Source organism: Schistocerca piceifrons, chromosome 2 (genome assembly GCF_021461385.2).
Source record: "Schistocerca piceifrons isolate TAMUIC-IGC-003096 chromosome 2, iqSchPice1.1, whole genome shotgun sequence".
NCBI lineage: Eukaryota > Metazoa > Arthropoda > Insecta > Orthoptera > Acrididae > Schistocerca > Schistocerca piceifrons.
This window is the reverse complement of record NC_060139.1, coordinates 192,754,291-192,763,594: the sequence shown is the minus strand read 5'-3', so window position 1 is coordinate 192,763,594 and position 9,304 is coordinate 192,754,291. Positions and strand designations below refer to the sequence as shown.

At 44.2% G+C, this 9,304-nt stretch overlaps 1 non-coding gene across 1 annotated transcript; it reads left to right on the top strand.

Moving 5' to 3' along the window:
• Positions 1-8,941: 8,941 nt before the first annotated feature.
• On the top strand, positions 8,942-9,087 carry Trnaw-cca. The gene is made up of 2 exons: positions 8,942-8,978; positions 9,053-9,087. It is a non-coding gene; the product is annotated as a tRNA-Trp (tRNA).
• Positions 9,088-9,304: the final 217 nt, after the last annotated feature.

Sequence of the window (9,304 nt, the reverse complement as noted above, 5' to 3'; positions counted from 1 at the left end):
TTGTGTTGGATTGTGTTCGTTGCCGTACCTGTTACATTACCACAAGCATACTGAACTTGTATACAGTGTGATCCGAATTAATGTGTCCGCAGGTCGGGCTTTTTGAAATCCTGTGTGATAGGACATACATGGGGCCCCTTATATGAAGTATTCGGAACCACACTTTAACGTGTTACGATACACATTTCACGGTATAGCAAGCGTCAAAATACAACTTTCGGTGTTCTGTATTGTATCAAGTAACATTGTTGCACGAGGTATCTAAAATGAAACACAGACGATAAACAGTTTAGACAGTAAGAGAATAGAAGCTTTCGAAATGTGGTGTTACAAAAGAATGCTGAGGATTAGATGGATAGATCACGCAACTAATGAGGAGGTACTGAATAGAATTGGGGAGAAGACGAATTTGTGGCACAACTTGACTAGAAGAAAGGATCGGTTGGTAGGACATGTTCTGAGGCATCAAGGGATCACCACTTAATATTGGAGGGAAGCTTGGAGGGTAAAAATCGTAGAGCGAGACCAAGGAATGAATACACTGAGCAGAATCAGAAGGATGTAAGTTGCAGTTGTTACTAGGAGATGAAGAAGCTTGCACAGGATAGGAGTACCACGGAGAGCTGCATCAAACCAGTCTCTGGACTGAGGACTTCAACAACAACAACACCCTATATGCGACAACAGTCGTACAATCAGCTTAAAGACTCCGTCTTCCAAGTTCCTGAAAAGAATATTGTACAGAAGTATGATAAAGAATGTGGATCTGTTATATGAAAAATCAATTTGGTCTTAGGAAAGACGAAGACACCAAGCAGATCGTTTCGATTGGTAATAGAAGCAATTATCTCAACTTATTGCCTGTCGATTCGTTTCTGTGAAGCCATCTCAATAGTGAAAAGACGATACGACAGCGTGTATCAGACACCTTTCGTGCCAGTAATGATGATACCAAAGTAAGGACATCACAATACACAGTCCCCGAGCGGAGAATGTAAAAGATTTGACAGGGGAAAACTCCGGCGAGGCAACTGCTAGATCAGCAACGTGTTGGTAACACACACCAGTACAATCTACTGTACAACATATGGAAGTGTGTATCTAATTTACTAGCATAATGTCCACCCTCAAAACCCTTTCCCCACTTCCCCTCCAGCCGATCACTTTTTGTTTCGTTTGCACGGAAAGAACAGTGTATTCGAAGGGACTACACAAAAACTAATGACGGAGATTCCAATACACACGAAGACAAGAGTGAAATTCAGAGGATATTATCGGAAGAGTTTGAGACAAACACCGGTGTCAAATAGGGAGACGGACTGTTACCACTTTCATTCAACAAAGCTCTTCATGAAGCGTTCGGTGGAGAACAATAAACGAGAAAATGAGAATACGAAAGACGCAGCTAGCCTTTGCGGACGACATAGCCACACTGAATAAAGGTACAACTGTGCAAACTAAGCAAGATAGCAAAAGAGGTTAAGACTCAGGATCGTCTACGACAAGACAAGGAAGTGCAGTAGCACTGGGAATTGGAAAATACCAGAAGGTACATTGCGAAAGGTGGACGGACTTCAAATACCTGGCGAATATATAGCTGGAAGAAGAGGATTGGTGAGGAAATAAGAGAGAGGACCTGTATGACAAAATAAAGTGTGTATTGTACTCTATGAAAAAAAAACGTAAATTTGTTTCAAACTGCGGCGTGCAAACATTTTATTCAACGTGTAAACGCCATTACAGATATTCGGATTTAGGTTATGACTTGTTCGATATGCCTGCCATCATTGGCGATGATGTGCCGCAGACAAATAGCGAAATCCTGCATGACTCGCAAAAGTGTCGGAACATCGCTGCTGTTCATGGCCTCCTAAATTGTTGTTTTCATCTCAGCAATGGTTTTGGGGCTATTGCTGTACACCTTGTCTTTAATACAGCCCCACAAAAAGGAGTCGCATGTTTTCAGATCAGGAGAATATAGCGGCCAGTCGAGGCCCACATCAGTTTCCTCTGGGCACGTACCCCAGAGTCAGAATGCGATCCCCAAAGTGCTCTCCTCCACGACACCAAACACTATCCGGCTTCGATGGGGTAGAGCTCCGTCTTGCATGTCGAAACCAGGTTCACTTTGGATAATGGGGATGAAATCATCTTTCAAGACCTTAACGCACCGTTCGGTAGTCACCGTGCCATCACGGAATATCACACCGATTATTCCTTGACTGGACATGCACACCACACAGTCACACGTTGAGGGTGAAGAGACATGTCGTTGCGAAATGCGGATTCTTAGTCCCCCAAACACGCCAATTTTGCTTATTGACGAACCCATCCCATAGAAAGCGGGCTGCGTAGCTAAAGCAAACCATGCGTGGGCATACTAATTCCCATCATGCCCCGCGGCCAACCGTGAAGTTTGAACGTCCTAACGCAAACGTTCAGAAGTTATGTCGATTTTATTTCATATAGTTCAATAACTGTCATCCTGTATATTCAACAAAAAGAGTGTGTCTACAGAGGAAAAGATTAGACACTACAAGGCAACGGTGAGGAAGAAACGATGCAGAACAACTAGAAGAAGAAGAAGAAATAAAAGTATTTGGGGGAAAAACTTGGCCTTTATGAGGCGTTGAGACCTACAGAAGAAATGTATCGGAGCCTGATGATAGTAACAGGTGAACTGAAGGGGGTAAGGTTTGCGGAACATGTACGCGTTATCAGGATGAACGTGGATAGAATGACAGAGATAGTGTGTAGAACAACAGGGAGGGCAAAGACGGGAACCAGGTGCTTGTTGAACTCAGGAAGAATTTGTAGGAATTGGGGATCAAGGCAGCAGTGGAGGAAAACTTGAGAAACAAGTACATACTGATCAATACGCCAGAAACTGAAGACAGATCAGATACAGAAAAAGGGTACAGTGCCGCGATTGGAACTAACAAGAGAAGGGGATATTCAAGATCTCGGAAGAAGAGCGGGAGATAAGAATAGAAACGATGAAGAGTTTCTGGGAAGATAAGAAGGAAACGCAATCCATGAAGGGTCTACCTGTGGCCCTACAGAGATTGTAAGGGAAGAAGAAGAATCTTCAAAGTGATGTCTTACAGAAGCTGAGTGCTGAGTCGGTCACTGACTGTTTGTAAGAAAAACAGAAGAGGAGTTCTTCTGGGAGGGAGTCATTTCCGGAGTGGCGCCGCCGCCGGCTGAATCACCCCTGGAATTGGCGCCACTTGCCGCAGAGGACCGGCCGTCTCTTCTCGGAAACTGCAGGCGGCCTCATCGCCTCTCTATGAAGATTCGTACGAGATTTTGTTTCGTGGAAATAACTGGTTCTCTCCGGGCTGTGCAGGTCCCATCTGCATTACATTACCCTGTTTAACCTACGACTGTATAGGCTATTGTCATGTATTAATGAACTTCGCGAATAAAAAAAAAAAACTTCCCAGAAATTCCTGAAACTTCTTCCTTTGTAGGAATGACTTACTACAGAGGAGTCATTTTACTCATATTCGGCCCTGCGTTCATAAGTCATGTGCTTAATATCACTTATTTGTGACTAACATATATCAGAAGGGCAAATGAACCTGATTACTTACCACCAAGCTTTACCGTTCCCTTCATTTTTTGTTTATGTACATTTGTTTTACAGCACTTCTATTCACACTAGACTGTCCAGCGACCAAAACTGGTTCGAAATACGGCGTCTGTCCCACATCAGATCTGTCAAAAAGGTACCAGATTTAAGAAAAAGAAGAAAGAGATGAAGCCAATCATCATAAAAATGGTCTACAGTCTATCATACCTTTACAGCCCTTGTTACGTTAAATGGTATGTCGACTCCTAGGTATTCCATGCATAATATTTATCCACTCTAGACGAGTGCCTTAAGATACACAGGATGAGGCAGTTAAGACACACTACCTCAAATATCCAGAAGTCATAAATACGAGGGTCATAAATGTAAGCCACAGTGAAAACAAAAAAGTGTGCTATTTGCAACATTTAGCATCAGCTTCCAGACACTTCTCTACATCGAAATTAGGATCATATACTAATACCTTCAGCTGCTGACGGGCGTTTATATATATATACTAGGGGACAGGTGAAAATATGTGCCCCAACCGGGACTTGAACACAGATTCTTCTACTTACGTGGCAGACGCCCTATCCATCTGAGCCACCGAGAGTACAGAGGAGTGTGTGACTGCAGGGACAAGTCCGGAAGAACAGACACTATATCTATACAGGTGCTTCTCTACACAGTCGCCGCTCCGATTTGCAAGGGGAACACATCGAATAAGATATTTGTATTGTATTCAATTTGTGGTATGTGAAGTTCAGAACTAAAATATCAATCAGCAAAAGCAGTTCGATGTAACTGTCAAATATTTCCGGGGAAATCGACTTTGAAGGTACGTGTTCCATGAACATTTCTCTGAAGCGTAAAATACATTAAGGATGAAAAATAGATTAATTTGTAATGTTGTTATTTAACTGAAACAATATTTTATAAACGATCAGCAATTAAGACTTTATGTTTGTAATGGAAACTGGATTTTTGTGTGTGATGTTTAGTTAGAAATAAACACACGTGCATTTTTCATGAAAGTAGCAAATGAAACTATGTAGTTACAGAGACCTTTTCAAGTGTCAAACATCTGTGATGTACATACACTACTGGCCATTAAAATTCCTACACCACGAAGATGACGTGCTACGGATACGACATTTAACCGACAGGAAGAACATGCTGTGATAATGCAAATGATTAGCTTTTCAGAGCATTCACACAAGGCTGGCGCCGGTGGCGACACCTACAACGTGCTGACATGAGGAAAGTTTCCTACCGATTTCTCATACACAAACAACAGTTGACCAGCGTTGCCTGGTGAAACGTTGTTGTGATGCCTCATGTAAGGAGCAGAAATGCGTACCATCACGTTTCCGACTTTGATAAAGGTCGGATTGTAGCCTATCGTGATTGCTGTTTATCGTATCGCGACATTGCTGCTCGTGTTGGTCGATATCCAATGACTCTTAGCAGAATATGGAATTGCTGGGTTCAGGAAGGTAATGCGGAACGCCGAACTGAATCCCAACGGCCTCGTATCACTAGCAGTCGAGATGACAGGCATCTTATCCACATGACTGTAACGGATCGTGCAGCCACGTAACGATCCCTGAGTCAACAGATGGGGACGTTTGCGAAACAACAACCATCTGTACGAACAGTTCGACGACATTTGCAGCAGCATGGACAATCAGCTCTGAGACCGTTGCTGGGGTTACCCTTGACCCTGTATCACAGACAGGAACGCCTGCGATGGTGTACACAACGACGAAGCTGGGTGCACGAATGGCAAAAAGTCATTATTTCGGATGAATCCAGGTTCTGTTTACAGCATCATGATGGTCGCATCCGTGTTTGGCGACATTGCGGTGACCGCACATTGGAAGCGTGTATTCGTCATCGCCATACTGGCGTATCACCTGACGTGATGGAAAGGGGTGCCACTGGTTACACGTCTCGGTCACCTCTTGTTCACATTAACGGCACTTTGAACAGTGGACGTTACATTTCAGATGTGTTACGATCCGTGGCACTACCCTTCATTCAGTCCCTGCGAAACCATACATTTCAGCAGGATAACGCACGACCGCATGTTGCACGTCCAGTACGGGCCTTTCTGGATACAGAAAATATCCGACTGCTGCCCTGGCCACCACATTCTCCAGATCTCTCACCAATTGGAAACGTCTGGTCAATGGTGGCCGAGCAACTGGCTCGTCACAATACGCCAGTCACTACTCTTGATGAACTGTAGTATCGTGTTGAAGCTGCACGGGCTGTTGTACCTGTACACGCCATCCATGTATTGTTTGATTCAATGCCCAAGCGTATCAAGGCCGTTATTACGGCCAGAGGTGGTTGTTTTGGGTACTGATTTCTCAGGATCTATGCACCCATGAATACCCGTTTATCATCTGCATTTCTTCTTGGTGTACCAATTTTAATGGCCAGTAGTGTAGAATGCGAGTGCCCGCACGTTCCAAAAACGCAGCAGTCACAGTTGTGTGCGGCCGGTCGACACGTGGGAAATCGGACACCATTGCGCGACGTTATTGCGGGTAAGACGCCACGCCCAACGACTCGCTGTGCTTTTGTTCACTGCCACGTCTGCGTAGATATTCTGTAAGCACTTATGAATATATAAGCTGCTCCGGTTTTCCGCCAAAAGAAACTCAATGACAGCTCTCTGCTTGAAACGCACCTCTTTTACAGGCTCCACTCGAAGGCTACGTATAGCGCCGTCATCTAACGGAACTTTATGGCACTATTGGGGCTAAAGCAGGAGTATTCCACTAAGACCCCCCACATATTCGGTATTTTTTCAACCGAAACCGGTCGAGAAAAAAGTGTTTTATTGCTTATTGAACGACCCTCGTATTTAAGCCTCATGGATTTCCAGTAGTAGATGGACCTTTGTTTAAAAATTTGCGTAAGCCAGGAATCGAACCTAAAACCCGTACATGACAAGCGACCGTTCTACCACAGACCCACACGGTCTGTCGAGAGCAAGTAACCTTTCTTCAGCGTATAAAAAACAGTCGGAAAACTTCGAAGCCGAATTTCTCGAAACTTTTTGAGAGTTACATCGAACTGTTTTGGAGGACTAATATTTGATTTCTAAACTTCCCGTAGGATAAATATAAAAAAATAACAAAATCGCATTGCCGTGTGATCCCATTGTTAGACTTTTTCGTAGCAGCCGGCAGCGGTGGCCGAGCGGTTCTAGGCGCTTCAGTCCGGAACCGCGCGACTGCTACGGTCGCAGGTTCGAATCCTGCCTCGGGCATGGATGTGTAATGTCCTTAGGTTAGTTAGGTTTAAGTTGTTCTCAGTTCTAGGGGACTGATGATCTCAGATGTTAAGTCACATAGTGCTCAGAACCATTTGAACCATTTTTCGTAGGATTGTATGAATTTTCCAATACTTTCGTCATAGAAGACAACCGCCTATATTTTCCGCCAATTCCCTAAGCAGGTCTGCAGCTCGCTGTCTGCGCTAAAATGCTGTCGTCGTAGCCAGTGGTTCATATGAGCAAAGAGTTGAAAATTAGAGTAAGCCATGTCCGGCCTGTACGGTGGATGATCGACCGTCGAAAACGCAGCAGGAGCGTCTTTGTTGCAGTTGCAGCGTGCGCCCGAGCATCATCATGAAGAAAGAGAATGTCTTATGACAACATTCTACTTCGCTTGTTCTGAAATGCCTTTCGTAGCCGATTTCCTCGAATCGCCTGATCCACTCGCTGAACAAGATCATCGATTGGCACTCGCTTCCGTCCCTGAACGTCTGCATTACGAACGTCTGTACTTTCTGCTTATATGTTCCTGCAGCACTTTGCTGTCACGCAAGACAGATACGTTATGTGAGCAGCATGAAATACAGGACGTATCAGCATGAAGAAATCAGATAACAGCACGCACTTCACACTTTGTGGGAGACTCTATTGTTCTACGCAACTTTACGTAAAAATATTGTAAATCTGTGGTAAGATCTTACGGGACCAAACTGTTTCGGCCATCGGTCCCTAAGTTTACACAGTACGTAATCTAACTCAAACTAACTTACGCTATGGGCAACACACACACCCTGCCCGATGGAGGACTCGAACCTCCGACGAGGGGGGGGAGCCGCGTCGACAATGATAAGACGCCTCAAACCGCGCGGCTACCCCACGCCCAAGTTCAGCTGCGCACTGAGTTCAGAACTGGAAAGTGTGACGTGACGCGATCGAGGAGCATATTTTTGAGATGCCGCGCAACACATTTGCACGACGGTTCATCGGATTTTCACTGTGGTTTTACTTTCGTGGCTGATCCTGGATATCGCTGTGCAGTTTTCACTAAGCTGTAGCTAACAGTGTGGCGAATTTACTGACGCACGCAAGTAAATTTGAATTTTTACAAGTGTAGAATTACCACAAATGTTGACCCAAATATTAATTTTTTCCGCAGATTCGAATAAGTTTTGTTTGTTTCGTGGTCATGAGACCAACACTACTTTTAGCTGTGAAACAAATCATCTGACTAGCTAACTAACTAACCAAACATCCTACTCACTAACGAGTGAACTCATTAATTAACAGAGTAAACAAAGTAAAAGACTAACTGAGGAAAAGACTAACCCACTCGCTAACTAAAGATGAACGTGTTCCTGTTTAAGATTTGGTGATAAATCTCTAATTTCTCTCTCTCAAACCCCACCCTATGGGGAGAGAGGGAGAGTTTTAGTTTTAGCGAATCAAAATTTCGAAGTAAATAAGTATTTTTTATTTATCGGTAACCATTTTCCACGCAAAAATGGGAATATGTATTTTCTTGAATTACAGCGCCAACTACCAAGAATCAAAACAAATGTTTAAGAAAAAAAGGTTCGTAATTTTTTTTTGTAGAATCTGATTCTGCAATAAAAAATGAGGATTCTCATTTTAAATTTTAAAGCTACCTCCCGCCCCAACCCCAGGAGGCTGGGGTGGCGGGCTAATTTTAGCAGCAGCAGATGTCCCCCTCGAAAATAATCAACTTAGGATTCTACACATTTTTTCGTGTGAAGATTATTTTTCGAGAATGAGATTTTCACTCTGCAGCGGAGTGTGCGCTGATATGAAACTTCCTGGCAGATTAAAACTGTGTGCCGGACCGAGACTCGAACTCGGGACCTTTGCCAGGAAGTTTCATATCAGCGCACACTCCGCTGCAGAGTGACAATCTCATTCTGGAAACACCCCACAGGCTGTGGCTTGGCCATGTCTCCGCAATAGCCTTTCTTTCAGGAGTGCTAGTCCTGCACGGTTCGCAGGAGAGCTTCTGTAAAGTTTGTAAGGTAGGAGACGAGGTACTGGCGAAAGTAAAGCTGTGAGGACAGGGCCTGAGTCATGCTTGGGTAGCTCAGTTGGTAGAGCACTTGCCCCCAAAGGCAAATGTCCTGAGTTCGAGCCGGCCGGTGTGGCCGTGCGGTTCTAGGCGCTTCAGTCCGGAACCGCGTGACCGCTACGGTCGCAGGTTCGAATCCTGCCTCGGGCATGGATATGTGTGATGTCCTTAGGTTAGTTAGGTTTAAGTAGTTCTAAGTTCTAGGGGACTGATGACCACAGATGTTAAGTCCCATAGTGCTCTGAGCCATTTGAACCTGAGTTCGAGTCTCGTTCCGACACACAGTTTTAATCTGCCAGGGAGATTAATTATTTTTCGAGTTATTCTAGTTTGTCAACTTAAAATTTACACCCTGTATATATATTTC